A 16,560-nucleotide genomic window follows, 5' to 3' on the forward strand; every position below is an offset into this window, starting at 1 on the left:
GGACTCAGATTTGATTATCTAACAGATAAAGGGAAACTTTGTTACAAATGATCTTAGGCTAAGAGCTTACAAAGGGGCAACCATTGAAATACTTAACACCTTCTTAGAATATCAGCTCACCAAAATTCCAAGAAAGCACAATTTACATGCACATAGTTTGAAAACTTTTGCTAGCACTTGCAAGCTACCATTTGAGCCCAACCACCACTTCACTGCTAAAATCAAACACAGACCTACTGTCCCAGATAATGTCAAAAATTGGCAGGTGTTTGAAAATGATACACAAATAAATAATTTCCTGACTTTGAAAGAGGAATTCTCAAGTACAAACATTGACACAAGCACCATTGATGATCAACAACAAATAGACAACAGTGAGCAAAGTATATCAGCTGAAACAACAAATTTGAATTTGCATCCAACAACTTTTGATAACAAAAATTTACAAGAGCTGAAACAAATGGACCTTAATGAAATGGCTGAGGGAGAATCTGAAGTAATTGAACTAAAGGATAATTTTCTGCCCACAGGCCTAACTCCTTTGGAGGATATATTTGATTCAAATGATATTCCAAGAAAGCCAAAAATGCAACCACTAAATGCAGAAATTGAGGACTGCAATATTTGAACCACAAAATATCCAAAAATGATAAAACTGTCCAAAACATTGCCTCCTAACCAAAAGCTGAGATACATTGAGTTGTTTAAAGAATTTCAAGATGTTTTTTCATGGAGCTATGAGGACCTCAAGTCCAATGATACCTCTGTCATCCAACATACAATACCCTTGAAAGAAAATCAAAAACCTTTTAAACAAAAGCTTAGAAGGGTGAATCATGTCCTCCTTCCCTTTATTGAAAAGGAAGTCAAACGAATGTACGAAGCTAGAATAATTGCACCTATTAGGTTCTCCGAATGGATTTCAAACCTAGTACCTACTAGGAAGAAAATGGGAGAGATAAGACTGTGTGTTGACTTCAGAAATTTGAATAAAGTCTCTCTCAAAGACCACTACCCCTTACCCATGATGGATCACATTTTACAAAGGGTAGTGGGAGCTTCGAGGATCTCGTTGTTAGATGGATTCTCAGGATTTAATCATATTTTAGTTCACCCAGATGATCAAGATAAAACTGCCTTTACAACACCTTGGGGAACCTTCAAATATGTAAAAATGCCTTTCGGACTTAAAAATGCAGGGGGCACATTTCAACAAGCAATGGACATAGCCTGCAAAAGAGATCCATGATTTCTTAGTCATATATCTCGATGATCTCACTGCTTTTTCAAAATCAGACCAAGAACATTTAGAACATTTGAGACAAGTGTTCCTAATTTGCAGAAAATATGGCATATCATTGAACCCAAAGAAATCAGTGTTTGGCCTAGAAGAAGGCAAACTCCTAGGTCACATAATTTCAAAAGATGGCATTAGAATTGACTCGGACAGAATACAAGTTATTCTCCAAGTGCCTCACCCAAGAAAAATCAAAGAACTACAAGCTTTTTTAGGAAAGATCAATTTCCTAAGGAGATTCATTCCCGACTTGGCCAAATTGATAAGATTGTTGAATAATATGCTGAAGAAAGATTCTAAAGTAAAATGGACAATAGAAGCTAAACAAGCCTTTGAGGACATCAAAATAGCTTTAACAAAAACACCAGTCCTCACAAGCCCCAAGTTTTATAGAGATTTTATAATCTTTTCCTTTGCATCTCAGCATACTATTGTTGTTGTCCTATTGCAAAAGGATGACCAAGGATGTGAGAATCCCATTGCTTTTTTTAGCAAAGCACTTATAGATGCACCTTTAAAATATCAGATCATGGAAAAACAAGCTTATGCCCTTGTAAAAGCCATCAAGGATTTCAGAGTTTATATCTTGTATTCTCATGTGATAGCTTATGTCCCAAATGTCGTGGTCAAAGACATTCTAACTCAAGAAGGAATTGAAGGTGAAAGGGGCAAATGGATATCCAACATTTTAGAATATGACATTGAAATTAAGCCAACAAAACTGATAAAAGGACAAGGATTAGCCAAGATGATGACTGAAACCAATTTTCAAGCCCTTGACATCAATGAACTGGATAACGAACAGGAGATGGTGACTCCACAGATCAATCAAGCCTTTTTACAATCACCTTGGTATGCTGACATATGTTATATATTGTCAAACTTGCAAGCTCCTCCAGGGTTATCCAGGACTAAAAAGAGATTCTTGAAAATGAAAGCTTCAAAGTTTTGTATTATAGACAATGTGTTGTTTTGGAAAAACCATGAAGGTATTTTGCTTAATTGCCTAACACTGGATGAAACTGACAAAGTACTTAAGGAATTTCATGCAGGGGATTGTGGTGGACATTTGTATTGGAAATAAACAGCTGATAAAATCCTAAGGGCTGGATATTATTGGCCCACACTGCTGATGCAAAGAAATATGTAACTTCTTGCCACAAATGCCAAATTTTTTAAGGCAAGAAAAAGTTGCTGCCTTTTCCCCTCAAACCCATTTCAACTGAAAGGCCATTTCAACAATGGGGTTTAGACTTCATTGGGGAAATCCACCCTACATCCTCTAGTCAGCATAGGTGGATTTTGACAGCCACAGACTATTTTACCAAGTGGATAGAAGCTATCCCTTGTAGGCAAGCCAATGACTCAATCATCATGCAATTCTTAGAAACCAATATTCTGTCTAGATTTGGCTGTCCATAGAAGATTATTACAGACAATGTTACTGCCTTTAAATCCAAAAGAATGATCAATTTTTGTCATAAGTACCACATTACCTTGGGCCACTCCACAGCCTATTACCCTCAAGGTAATGGTCTAGCTGAGTCATCCAACAAAAGCTTAATCAACATCATTAATAAAGTCTTGGAGGAGAATAAAAGGAATTGGCATAAAAAACTTGTAAATGCACTATGGGCAGACAGATTGACCACCAAAAGATCCATTGGAACAAGCCCATATGAATTAGTTTATGGCATGGAGGCAAGATTCCCTTCATCTTTGGGAATCCCAGTGATAAAGTTGCTGCAAGAAATACAGGCAGAACTTAATGATATTCAAAGAAGGATCAATCAAACTATTCATTTGCAACAAACAAGAGAGGAGGTATGCCAAATATCTTAGGTTTTACAAGAAAAACGTAAAAAGACATTTGATAAGAGAACCAAAGCAGATGCTTTCTTCATTAGGGATAAAGTTTTGAAGTGGGATTCCAGAAGAGACGATAAAGGAAAACATGGAAAATTTGATTTTCTATGGAAAGGACCTTTTGTTATTCAGATTGTACAAGGAAACAACACCTATTTTCTGAAAAGCTTGGATGGCACAGAGGCAGATTATGGGCCAGTAAATGGTCAAATGATGAAGCATTATTTTGATCCAGTTTGTTGAATAAATCAACACTTTAGTTTGTACATAATAGTGTTTACTTTCTGCAATTTATTACAGAAATATGATAGGGAATAAGATGCAGCAAATTTTGAGGGAAAGGCAAGGAATTGTGCCACCTTATGGTATTACATTTTGAGTTTATCAGAAGAAGTTAAAAAGGAGACTTGGGAGCTATGAAAATGATGACAAATATTCAGACAGAGTAACCTAAACAGAGCTGCAACTAAGTTAATGAATTCATGAGAATCCCTCAAATTTTTTAGAGGCACCATTTTGTGTACAACAAAGGAGAAATGTCAAAATACAGCAAGAATTGAATATAAGGCCCTTTGACCTGCTATTCTTGAATTTTCACCAGGAAAAGCCATCCCCAAGTGGAGCCACTATTAGGTTAATATACCAATAGGTTTCATTTTTCATGATTAACTGTAGAAGAGCCAAATATGTTCATCCTTTCATGCGGCAAAGGTTCCATATTTTGTAAACAAATGAAGAAAATTAAAAAATTGAAAGAGGGTATGCCCTAAAAGAAAAATCAAAGAACAAAAAGATGGGAATGGTCAAGAGAAAAATAATAGAAATGAACCCCAAGCCAAAAAGACCAGGAAAGTGTGCTAGTTTAAATGCCACTACTGTTCAATTTTTGAAGAATTTCATTGTGTATAGGTGGTTGATTCTTGACACAGTTGATGAATAGCCAGACAGTTCAATCCTGGCTAGATCATGTTTGAATTGACTTGTCTTTAGAATAGAGAATAAAGGTTTTTCCAAACAGCTCAAGCTTGGCAGATGAGTTAATAGGTAGAGAAACAAAGGATCCCAACTGCTTAATCTGGGCCCTTGGAAGAGATAAGGGTAGACTTAGATAGGAGGGCATTCAAAAGAAAAGAGGAAAATCAAGGTTTGCTAGTCCAAATGCACCCAATCAAAAGGAAGAAAAAATGCTAGGTGTATTAGGCTGGGTAGGCAGTTTGTTGTTGCAGAAGCAAGTTTGTGATCATTTTTTGTTTTTTCAAGAAAGACTTATCTCATGGATGTCACAAGTACCATGGCAGTTGTTTGGTTGTAAAACAGTGGAGCATGACTAATTTCCCCTCTCATTCCCCAAGTACCCTTACTGACATCCCCTCAAGGACATTGGGATCTGCCCAGTAGTCCTAGTTCACTTCATTTTATGATAAATACTAAGTGGAACTTTGTGTTTACTTAGTCAAAACAAGCCACATTTCTTGTGTAAAAGATCTTACCATTTTACTTCATTTCCCCAAAAACCTAAGTTATTACCTTATAAACTTAGCGTTATCTATCCATAAAATCATATTAACATTGACTCTATTGTATAGCTCCTTTATCATTTTCCTACCCCTATTTTATAAAAACTATATGAAAAACCCAAAAGATATATAATATCCCTACCCCTGGCAACTATAGCTATATAACAAAGTTTCGGGAATTATTGGTCCATTTGGGACCTTAATAATAGCCCTTTCGTGTTCATAAACCATCGGGGTTTATTGAACACACGGTTAAATAAAAAACCGCGCCCAAATTTTTTTGGGAATTATTGGTCCATTTGGGACCTTAATAACAACCCTTCCGCGTTCATAAACCATTAGGGTTTATTTAACACTTGGTTAAATAAACAACCACGCCCGAAAATACCATAACAAAAGTTCAAAACCCCGACAAATATTATTAAATGTTAAAATAATGTGCGGGTCCCCCTACCATAAACCTCAGCCACTTACCTCGCCCATCGACCATCCGATCCAGTGCCATAGATCTAATGGCTGGCGGTGTTATCGGAAGCTCCCATCCACCAAATGTTAGCATCCGGGGGATTGGCGGTATTTCTGCCATACCCCTACCATGCATCGGCTTCCCGGCGTGATAGAAGCCGTCCCCTCCGAAACCACCATGGCCCAAAGGTGATGTGGGGAATACCGCTTACCGCCCCACTCCCTCCCAGCTCACGTCATGCCCACATCATCAGCTGACATCGCATCCACGTTGCCCGGCACCACTTCGTATCAGCGCCATGTCACCTACTGACATTACCACCTCACCTCCATGCCACCTGCCACATCACCCGACACGTCATCCTCCGTACCTCGCTACACGAAAAAATTACGTCATGATGACATCATCGCAAAAAAGTGCCAGAAAGCCCGAGAAAGCCCAAATTGTGTTAAAAGTCGTGAAAGTGATGGTTTTTGTTCACTTTCTATTTGTTCGTTTGTGGAGACTGTGCATGCAACTTACGACCAACTCGCCACCAAAACTCCAGTCCGCCACCCACATGAATTCACTCTACAAACTTGGCCCCCTCAGCTCAGTATTGTACCCGCAGCTCATACCAGTCACCTATAAAACAGGTATTTACCCGTTATTCACCTATATACCCTGTTTTTCCGAAATTTCGCTCTTAAAATCACCCAAAGAACTAAAATTCGAATTAAAATGCACTCCTACCAACAAATATCTGCATTTTAATTCGCTGTGTGACCCTTTGTTCCAAAGAAAACCTACAAACTCTATTCTCCTCTGCAAATTGCCCACTAAACTGCAATTCAAGCCCATTTCTGGCAGCAAAATCTCCAAAATTGCCCAAATATTGAGTTAATTTGCCAAACTCACCTCCAAAAGAGCACCATTTCCTCCGTTTTTATCTAGCCTCCCAATTAAAGTTTGCAGACTTTGTCTTTTTTGTAAATTTTACACAGTGAGGCCATTTCTATATAAGGCTCAGTCTTCAATTCCCTGGGAAAACCTCAGAGCTAGCACTCAGTGTTCTGTTGCTGCATAGACCCACATTCAAATCAAAAACATAGAGAATTTAAAGATGGAGACTCCAGCAGCCTTGAATGTCACTCCTCTCAATGTACCCCACAGGGAATTGTTATCACTACCTTTGGCTGATAGGGATTATCTAATCCAAGACTTGGTTGGTGACAGAAACCACCTGCAAACATTCTGTGAGCTGAGGAATAGTTATCTGAATAACAATGATTTTTATGGGATATGGGAATCAAATCTGCCCATATACTTCCTCCCCTCTGTCACTATCTTCCCTGAGATAATTCACCTCTGTTGTGAAAACTATGAACCAACTCAAAGGGCAGTCAAATCTCCATTTGGGAGCATCCTCTTTCATATAACTCCTGACTCCATCAATCAAATGCCAAACTTCAAACCAACTCAGCTTCTATTTCCTCTTACTATGAAGTTTTTGCTTGATTAAGGTCCCAAACTCTCCAGCTCAGAAATAACCCGAATTTCCCAAGTATTTATGAGAGCAGATCGCCAGCCTACAGAGCCACCTCCTTTTCACTATGTATGTTTCAATGAAGTGGGTAAATTACTTGTTGATATGATATCTTATGTTCTGGGTTTCAAGAAAAGTGAACATATTGATGAAACTATATTGGTCTTATTGTCCGCATTTACCCCAGGGCAGCCCCCTGCTGTCAAATACAATTATGCCAAATTCATTGACAGCAAGATACATGACCAACTATTGAATCTAGATAGGGAGGGAGTCTTCAAGTATTCATCCTACATCTGTCATCTGTTCCTGTATTATTAGCCAGACTATTTTGAATTCCCCATCAAAAGATTGGACTCTAAAGGAGAAAAGAGGTCTGTGATTTTTTGGACCTCAGTCTTTCATGAAGTCCACAGCTCTCCCTACTCCTACTATGAGTTCATTGACATGTTTGTCTATCCAGACTCTTCTCTCCTAAAGAGAACACCTCCTCGTAGACTGTCTTATGATATGCAAAAAATATTGCAGCTCTCCAAAAGCTACAAAATAGGTGACTGGTACTTGTACCAGAATCACACTGTCATCAGGATATATGGCTGTGAGCTGTGCCCCTACAGGCTGCCAAGATATGTGCTAATGAAACTGTTTGCCTTGGAATATTACATGTAATTTATCAATTCAGATTTGACTCATTTCCATAGCACCAATAAAAAGGCTCAGTTGAAATTCAGAGACCAACTAGGCCCCTATGTCATGAACAAAAAAGAAGGATGGCAAGAGGCTGATCAGATATTGGGTGAAAAACTCAGATTAAAAAGGAGCTTTTGGTGGGTACCCTATGACCCAAATGGCTTTATCAATTGAAAAAAAATAAAATATAGACTGTCAGCTTATTAACATTGCAAAATCCCAGAGATAGAACAATTTGCCAACCAAGATGAGTGGGTAGAAGACACACAAGTTGAACAGTTCACTGACGAAGAGAAAATGGAGCAAACTATGAAAAGTCTGGAAAAGACTCTTGACTTGGATTCTTTTGGGCAGGTGTCATTCAAACTGCAATAGAAAGTCGGATAAGGCACATCAACTACTGCTGCTTCACAAGCTGCCCAAGAAAGGACTACACCAGCAGCAGGGATAGCAAAAGGCAAGGAGGTAGTAGATACAGAGCAAGAAACAATGACAGACCAGCTAACTACCTCAAAGGAATAGTGTCAGGGGCAATCCCCTTCACTACAGACAGAGGCACTACAGGTACCAGCATTATAGACTCCTCTCAATGAGGAAAGAAGCAAGAAACACGACAGAGAAGAAACCACACCTGCAAGTGGGTCAATAGAGTAGCCAGAGGCCAAAAGGCAAAGAGTAGATCCTCAACCTGAAGAGGAAATTAGTGAAGAAATCACAGGGAGTCCAAGGAAGGAGAGGGAAACTAGCCAGTAAACATCCACTAGCTCTCACAGGCAAGAAATGGAGAGGCAACATGGTATGGAGGTGTCCTCGTCAAAGCAGCAAAGTAAGTAACCATTTGGTATTAAAGGAAAATTCATGGAAATTAAAGCCCAAAATGAATTATTAAGAATACAGATTTATGATCAACTTCTCAAAACAACACCCTCCAAACAGCAAATACTGATGGCAGCTTATGACATTAAGGAGTTAAAAATGATCTTAAGTCATTTCAATCCTAAAGTTCAGCAACCACAGACAGCTGCGGGCTACATAAAAACAAATCTAGAAGTCCTCGCCAAAGACATACACCCAATGGACCAAATTGAGCTGCACAAGAAAAAAGGCGAGATGGCCTATGCTACATTGGCAGACAAGGCAATGCTGGCCCACCAATTGAAGGAGTCATTAAGCAATACATCTGCCCAATTGGAATTGGAAAAAATATCTTCCTTGGCTAAAGAAAATAGAATAAAGACCCTAGAGGAAATTATTATTGAGCTAGGGCATGATCCTAAGGATGCCAAGGGCATCAAAGCCCTCATAAAGAAAAAGGAAGAAGATATTTCTGCACTTAGAAAGAAATTGAGGCTGCCTGCAACCATGCACCCACAAACTACAGAACTTGCACAAGAAAAGGCAGAATAAGATACGATGGATTTTCTAATGAGGATGAATCAAAGGCTAATTACGATGGAGCAGGAATTGGAGAAAGAATTGCAAGCCAAGCAGGGAGGGTCGACCTCCAAGCCACCTGAAACAACTGCAACAGTCACTGCTGCCCCTCCCATAGTTGCAGCAGCAATCCCTCCTATCATCCCAGCATCAACAACAAGTACATCAACCATAGATGTTTTAGCACCAACAGCAATAATAGCACCAGAGTCTAGCATGAGCATGGAAGAGCTGAAAGAGGCCAAAGAAAAGTTGGCCAAGCTAGAGGTAAGCTATGACAAATCCAAGATAACAGTGGCAGAGAAAACCAGAGAGATAAAGGCCTTGGAGAATAAGGTGAAATCCTTGGAAAAATCTCTCACTCTTCATAAACCTCTAGCAGACATTAAAACAATTCTGTGGACCAAAATTGACCAGTCTATCACTGACCAATGGCAATCAATTCAGATGATACATGAGCACATAGAATTGATAAAAATAGCCCGAGTAGAGATTCAAAGGGCCAGGGCATCATTGGGAAACATGCCTGAGTGGGCCAATAGACTCATTCAATTTTTGAATACTCATACCAAAGAACAACTAGCAGCTCTAGATATCAGGAACAGAATAGACACCATTTTGATAGTGAAAAAGGTGCTAACCTTGAGGAATTTTGTTCAAAATCTGGAAAGAAAGTGCCAAGAAATGCAGACATAAATAAATGCCTTCAAAGAAAAGTTTGCAATGTTGCAGAGCAAAGGGTTACCCAGCGTATTGACCAGCAATGCGAGACTGTTAACACATGAATAGTATGCTAACAGGGTAAATACCTATGTTTCCAATAAAATTACAGCATCATCAAGCATTTCAGAAGACACAGTGCCTCCCTCTAGACAGAGTCTATATGAAAAATTAGAAAATTTGTTCTACATTGAACATGAGATAAATCATCTTTTTGAAGTCCAGCCCAACTTCTACAGGTATACTAAAGCTGATGAAACACTAATAAAAATACAAATACGTCAGTTGCCAATAGACCAATGGTGGCAGGGGATGTTGGAGGTTTTACCAAGGTAATTTTGGTTCTTTTTCTTTTTGATCAGCTACATATCAGCAAATTCAAATGCACGGGCCACCTGTCAAAGAATGAAAACAACAGAAAGAGGAAATCAGGTTGGGACTGCAGCTCATTAATGCAAGACCACGCATAGATAAAAGGCCAAGACAACAATGCAGGAACGCAGAATAAAGACACAGTTACCAGCTGACTCACTCAGTCCAAAAAGTCAAATATATCTGACAAAATAAACAGCCAGCACACCAACATTTACTGTTGCATTCATTCCTCTCATTTACTTCTTCTATAGAGTAGGTGAAGGAAGTTATTGCTTGATAGCTTATCTACACGATATTTTGTATCTCCTTTTTGTATAAATACCTCCCCATGAGATGTATTCGGGGTTGGTGATTTTCTCTCTGGACTGCGCTATAACTCTAAGACTTTTTAATACAAAGGTTGTTGAAGTTCACTACTGCTTGACCGTCTAAATGTGGATTTGATGTTCTAGGACCTGCTACAGAATTCCCGTGTCTTTTTATGGATCAATAAGTTGTTCTAAACCGCGTTTTGTGTCTCCTGTGTTTGCAAAATTCATATATGTTTCATAATCTTAGTAGTAGAGAAAAAGAATAGCCCAAAATTTGTTTAAATACACTCTATGTTCAATCTCTATTTTTAATTATGTTTTCTTCAGAGTTAGCATAAACAGGAATTCTTAGCTGCTCCTGTTTCCACTAATTCTTTCACTTTGAATATTGCCTAGGAATTCTTTACTACTCCTTGATAATATTCATGCACTTTCCCTCTGCCAACATGATGAAGGATTCTTAACTGCCCTTCATCCACTGGCTTACATTCCACCAATTTCCAAATTTTAAAATTGTTCCAAGATCGATTATCTTGCTCTCTAGTATTGCCCTTTATCAAAGAAAACAATCTCAGCAGTTCGTCCTCATTGACCTGATTTGTCCAATGGTATAAACTGTTTTAGACTTGCATCCCAGCTCTATTTAAGATCACCATCCAACAAACTTAAAACCAAACCCTGTGCATCATAACTAGCCAAAAATACTTCAAACAAAGCTAAATTACAAAGGGAGTACCCTCTCTGGTTGCAAATTGGCTAGAATCTGTAGCTAAAAGACTGGTTAGTGGTTACCTTGGCCGTATTCCCCCTTTAGATATTTCCTGGGGAACAACCTGAGTGATAACAGTAACAACACTAAATTGTAATATGATGATTAAATCACTATGACGTGTGAAAACCGAAGTAAGGAAACTACCAATAGATGATAGTGCAACAAATGGGGAGGAATTTGTAGACCACTATGGAACTACAATCATGGAGTAGAAGTGGCATGGTACACAAAAAGGGGTGCTGCATGTTAGCCTCTTGTTGCAACAAGTATCATCTTTCATGATTGACATTTTTACATGCCAAATATGTCATACTTGGCAAACCTCAGTGTTCCATATTTCCAGAAGATACCATGAGAGTGTGCTAGTCCAAATGCCACTGCTGAGATTCCATTTTGATGAGTTGTTCCAGTTTTGAAGAATTTTCATTTAAGGGAGGTCCAAACAGTCTAATCTTGGTCTCCCTAGGTTTCAATTTCCTGTTGTAGAATATAGAGAATACATCTGTCCAAACAGTTTAACCATGGCAGATTTTGTAGATAGGTAGAGAATCAAAGGGACCCAACTGTTTAATCTGGGCCCTGGTAGAAATAAGTGTAGATTTAGATAGGAAAAATTCAAAAGAAAAAATTGTAATTCTGGGTCTGCAAGTCTAAGTGCACCCAAATCAGAAAAGAAGAAAAAATGTTAGGAAAGTAGGATGGGTAGGTAGTTGTGGTTGCAGAATGGTGATTCATGATCAATTTTGTGTTTCAAACTGTTTTATCTTTTCAGATCAGTGCAGGCAGTTTTATTCAGAAAAGCTCAGAACTGGACATTACTAACTTCCCCTTCTTCTAATTCCCAAGTCACTTACTAACTCCCCAAAGAGGTCAAAATCTGCTTGATTCCTCTTAGTTTCTTCATCATCCATATCAGTCACCTTGGTGAAGATCCGCTTCACTCAAGGACTTCATCTCTTTGCAAATTCTTTTCCCCAAAATTTAGCCTAAGGTCCCTGACCTTAGCGCTTGCTGGTCACCTTCATATTAACCACTAACAGTATTATATATCTCCCTATCAGTTTTCCCATTCCCTTACTAAAGCTATGTACATAAAATTCCCCTATGTAAATATCCCCTCCCTGGTAATATAGCCATATTTTTTTTAAGTCTAAGGAAAAAATAGTCCATCTGGGGTTGTTTTTAGCCCATCCGAGTCATAAAAGGGATTAATCTGACACCTGGCCAGATTAATAACCTCCTCGCCCTAAAACCCTCAAAAACCCACTTTTTGCCCATATACTAAGTTTTCGGGCACAAATTGCTAAAACCCACGCTCAAAACTCATGTTTTACCCCCAACCCAAAGTTTTGGCTCTAAATATTAACCCCGCCGCTTATTAACCTCCTAAACCCATTTCCCATAGTTTAAACCCACCCGCGCGCATATTAGAAAAGGAATATTCCTACGAATATTCCCTGCCCTAACCCGCCATCACCTCACCATCGCCACCAGCCATCCGTTTCCCCGCCCCGCAGATCAACGGCTGGCGGGCCGTCCCATCCCCGAGCCGCCTGACCTTTAGCGTCCAGGAGATGGGCAGTATTACCGCCGTACTCCCGCCATGCGTCAGCTCCTGGGTTGTGGCGGAGCCCCCTCCCCCAAAACCGCTCTCCCCCAAAGGTGGTGCACCCAAAACCGTAAACCGCCCCTGCCTGCGTCACTCGCCTGCCCAGTTATGTCACCCCTTGCCCAATCACCGCGACATGTCAACCACCTGTGTGGCCTCCTGCCACCGTGTCGCCGAGTCATCTGCCTGCGTGGCCTCCTTGCCACGTGTCATGCCACGTCACCGTCCGTACATGATGACATCATGCTAACATCATCCCGCCACATCATCATGCTGACGTCATCACTGATGTCACCCACAGTACAACGTCACATCATGCTGACGTCATCAACACTTTTTTGGCGCGAAGGAGCAAAAGTCGCACTTCGAAGCCTCAGAATCCAATTCTGAGGCAGTTTTTGATGAGCGATTTGCGCGCAAATCGCTCATCGCAGGATTTTTTAGACCGAAATGGAGAATCTTCAGGGAATCTTAAGGGAATCTTTTCATTATGCAGCCCCCAAGAAGCCCGAAAAGCACAAAAATGACCCGTTTTCTTCGCAAAGCATACCGAAAGGAGCAGAAAACAGTTTTGAAAGAAATAGAGGCTGAACAGTGGCCATTAATTTGTGAATAAGACCTACAGTACGTCAGAACAACATCAATTTATTGCCAAAGAGTATCAGAGGAAGAAAGGACACCAAAGAGTATCAGCAAAGATTTTGTTCAGTGGCTCAAAGCACCTGTACATTAATGAAGCCCCCAGAAAGTCAAATCAGGCATCATCAGCCCATCCTTACCTTCAAATCACAATTAAGGCATTCAAAGCCACAGGACAACAAAGAAGCAGAAACCCATGCACATTTATTTCAGAAGCACCTGCACCAAGCCACCAAGGACTACATAAGTTATTCAGTTTTGATACGGCCGCCCCAGCGCAGCCTGAGATATTTTCATGCATTTATTTCAGATAGGAGTAGGTAAATTAATTATGCTTTATGACCTAATTAGGTCAAGATGTAATAAAGAACTCTGTAGATAGTTTTTCCCTATATATACCACCCTCTGCATAGTTTTAAGGGTTGGTCGATTGAGAATTTTCACTAGAGACTCGCACTGTATACCTCATTGTTTCTATAATCAAAGATTGCAGAACGCTTGGATAACAAACTCTCTGTTGTAAATGAAAGTTTTGGAGATATGAAGATGGAATTCTTGTGCTGCAGCCTGAAGCAATAAGTGCATCTTACCTCTGTTTATTGTTATCACTATCTAAATAGCAGAAAGAAAGAATAGCCTAGAATTAGTTTAAATACTCTCTATGCTCAATTTCTACTGTTTCTTTATGTTTTCGTCTGATTGAATTGGTTATGAATATGAATTCCTTCTGGCTCATGTTTACTCCAATTCACCTGTGTTTGCCAATTATCTAGGGATTCTTAACTGCCCCTAGGTAGCGCCTTGTCATTTTCCATTGTTAAGCATAATTGAGAGATTCTTAACTGCCTCTCATTACTTAGCATTTCTCTCCATCCCTTAAACCTGGAACATTGTTTCATGCTCAGCTATCTTGCTCCATTTTCCCTCACTGTTATTAAGGAAAAGCACCAGCAGTTTTTATCCTTGACTCCATGCCCAATGGTTTGAAACTTCCAGACTATGCCTTGCCTCTCTGTCTGAAAACATCAATTTTCCCACCAAAAACAAAACAAAAACCCTCTGAACTCGAGACCTAACCTAAAATCCTTTTCAAACAAAGTTAAATCTAAAAGAGAGAGCCCTCTCTGATTGCAGGTTGGCTAGAACCTGCAGTCCAAAGTTGGTCTGTGGTTACCTCAGTCATATCATTTCCGGAGCTTAAGTACAACCTGAGTGATAACATAATGGCGACTCCACTGGGGATTCTAATCCTCAGAAAGTTTTATTGATTAAGTTGGAAAGCTCCATTGGGAACTTCCTCAGATAGTGTCATGAAGAAGGTAAGAAAGCTCTGCTGAGACCATAAATCAAACTTTCCAATTGCTGTTTATCTCTTAAAGCTACAGATGAAGCCTGAATATCAGCCAGGAAGCCTTTGAGACTGTTTTTTGCTTTGCATTAACAGGAGTAAATAAATGTTGCTTCAATCAATCTTCATGCTAGTTTTAAGTTACAAACAAGTTGTCCCATATTTTAATTAGTCCCTTGTCGATTACAAAAAACACTCCTAGGAAAAATACCCAAAAAACAATTCAGAAGCTGGCTCCCAAGAAAAATCCACGATATACAAGGTCAAATCCAGATCCCAACCCTCCAGCTGTTTTTGAAAACCCTAATATAATCCTGAAAATTCTTAGGAAGCAAGAAGGACAGGAAAATTTTAATGATTTGAGCCCTGAAACAACTTACCCTAGCTGTTTTCCGACTCCTGTCAAAGTCTTGTGCCGTTCAAACCTCATTTCCATCAGTTCTTCATCTATATCCCGTAGTACTCCTTCCACTCCTTCATTCACCGCACATACTGACACCACTGTTGTTTCCAGCGTTCCAGTTACTCCTGTGATCCCCATCACTCCAGTTGTTCCATTTATCCCTGTTGTTCCACTTATACCTGCCAATATGGCTAATAGATATGCACGCCTGCAATTACCTGCTAATGCCGGGGCTTTACCTCAAGAGTACCAATCTAAAATCACATATTTTGACAGCGCCGGTCCTTTCACAGCCATTCAGCATACCAAAAAGATGCAAGACTATTTTGAAAACTATGAGATAGACGATGATAGTGTTAGGATGAGAATTTTTGTTCAGAGTTTGACAGGTGATGCAAGAACTTGGTTCAGATCACTTGCTGCAAATTCTATAACCACCCCAGATGAACTTTATCAATCCTTTACCAACAGATGGGAGAAAATGAAAGACCCCTTGCACATACTAGCTGAATATGATACGATCAAATGAGGTCCTCAAGAGACTGTTCTGGAGTACTGTGCAAGATTCAATAATGTATATAACGCAATACCACATAATTTAAGGCCTCCACCTGATCTGGCCTTGTACTAATTTCCCGATGGATTCGACCCGGATATGGCATACCAATTAAAAAAAAGAGCTCCTCAAACCCTTGCGGACATGCAAAATGTTGTTGTCACCGTAGAAGCCAATTTAGTTGCTAAGAGAAATAGAGTTAGAGCCGAAAGAAGAACTACCTTTAAAGAAGAACCCTCAGCCTTTGACCAGAAGCTTGATGCTATCATCAATGGCCTGCAAAGACTGGGAGAAAGAGTAGAAAATGTTGAGAGAAAAGCATCATGAGAAGGACAACAGTCTAATACCATAAGGAACCCAAATTTTAGAAAAACACAGAACACAAATGATGGTAGGCCTAACCAAGACGATGATGTAAGACCCCCTTTCCAAGACAACTATGTAGAAGGATCCACCTCTGGTAATCAAACAGAAGATGATCACATGAACTTAATGGATCTAAAGGGTGAGCATCAAACTATCCTGTCCCAAGAAGACCAAAATGAACCCGATTACAATCAATTTCAGACCAAGTCTGGTGAGTCTTTTGATTTTAAACAAGGTTATGATACCGCTGTGTATGAAGTACACAAACAATATAAGCTGAGAACTAGGACCATTGACATTTCCGAACCTAGTAAAAAAAAGGATAGCAAACATCCCAACAAGATCAAAGGCAAGGTTGTCACAACAGAACCAGCTGATATACCTATTCGAAACCCACATCAAGTGACTGTAGAAGACATAACAGATTCGCAGCCTTCGGTTGAGCAGCCTTTGCCACCCCATTCCTAAAAAGAAAATTCAAGCAGTAGCCCAAAAAGCACTCCTGAAACTGTACAACCGCAAGCAAAAACTTCCCATAACGCTGATAAACAAGAGCAGATCACTGAGAATTCAAAGGAAATAGAAAAAACTGCCATTGTTAACACCAAGACTCCACTGGAAAAGCCATTTAACTTAGAGGCAGAGATAGGAAAACTCAAGATAGCC

The sequence above is a fragment of the Pinus tabuliformis genome, chromosome 6 (assembly GCF_031772625.1).
Source record: "Pinus tabuliformis cultivar Carrire ecotype Pingquan chromosome 6, CPIR1, whole genome shotgun sequence".
Taxonomy (NCBI): domain Eukaryota; kingdom Viridiplantae; phylum Streptophyta; class Pinopsida; order Pinales; family Pinaceae; genus Pinus; species Pinus tabuliformis.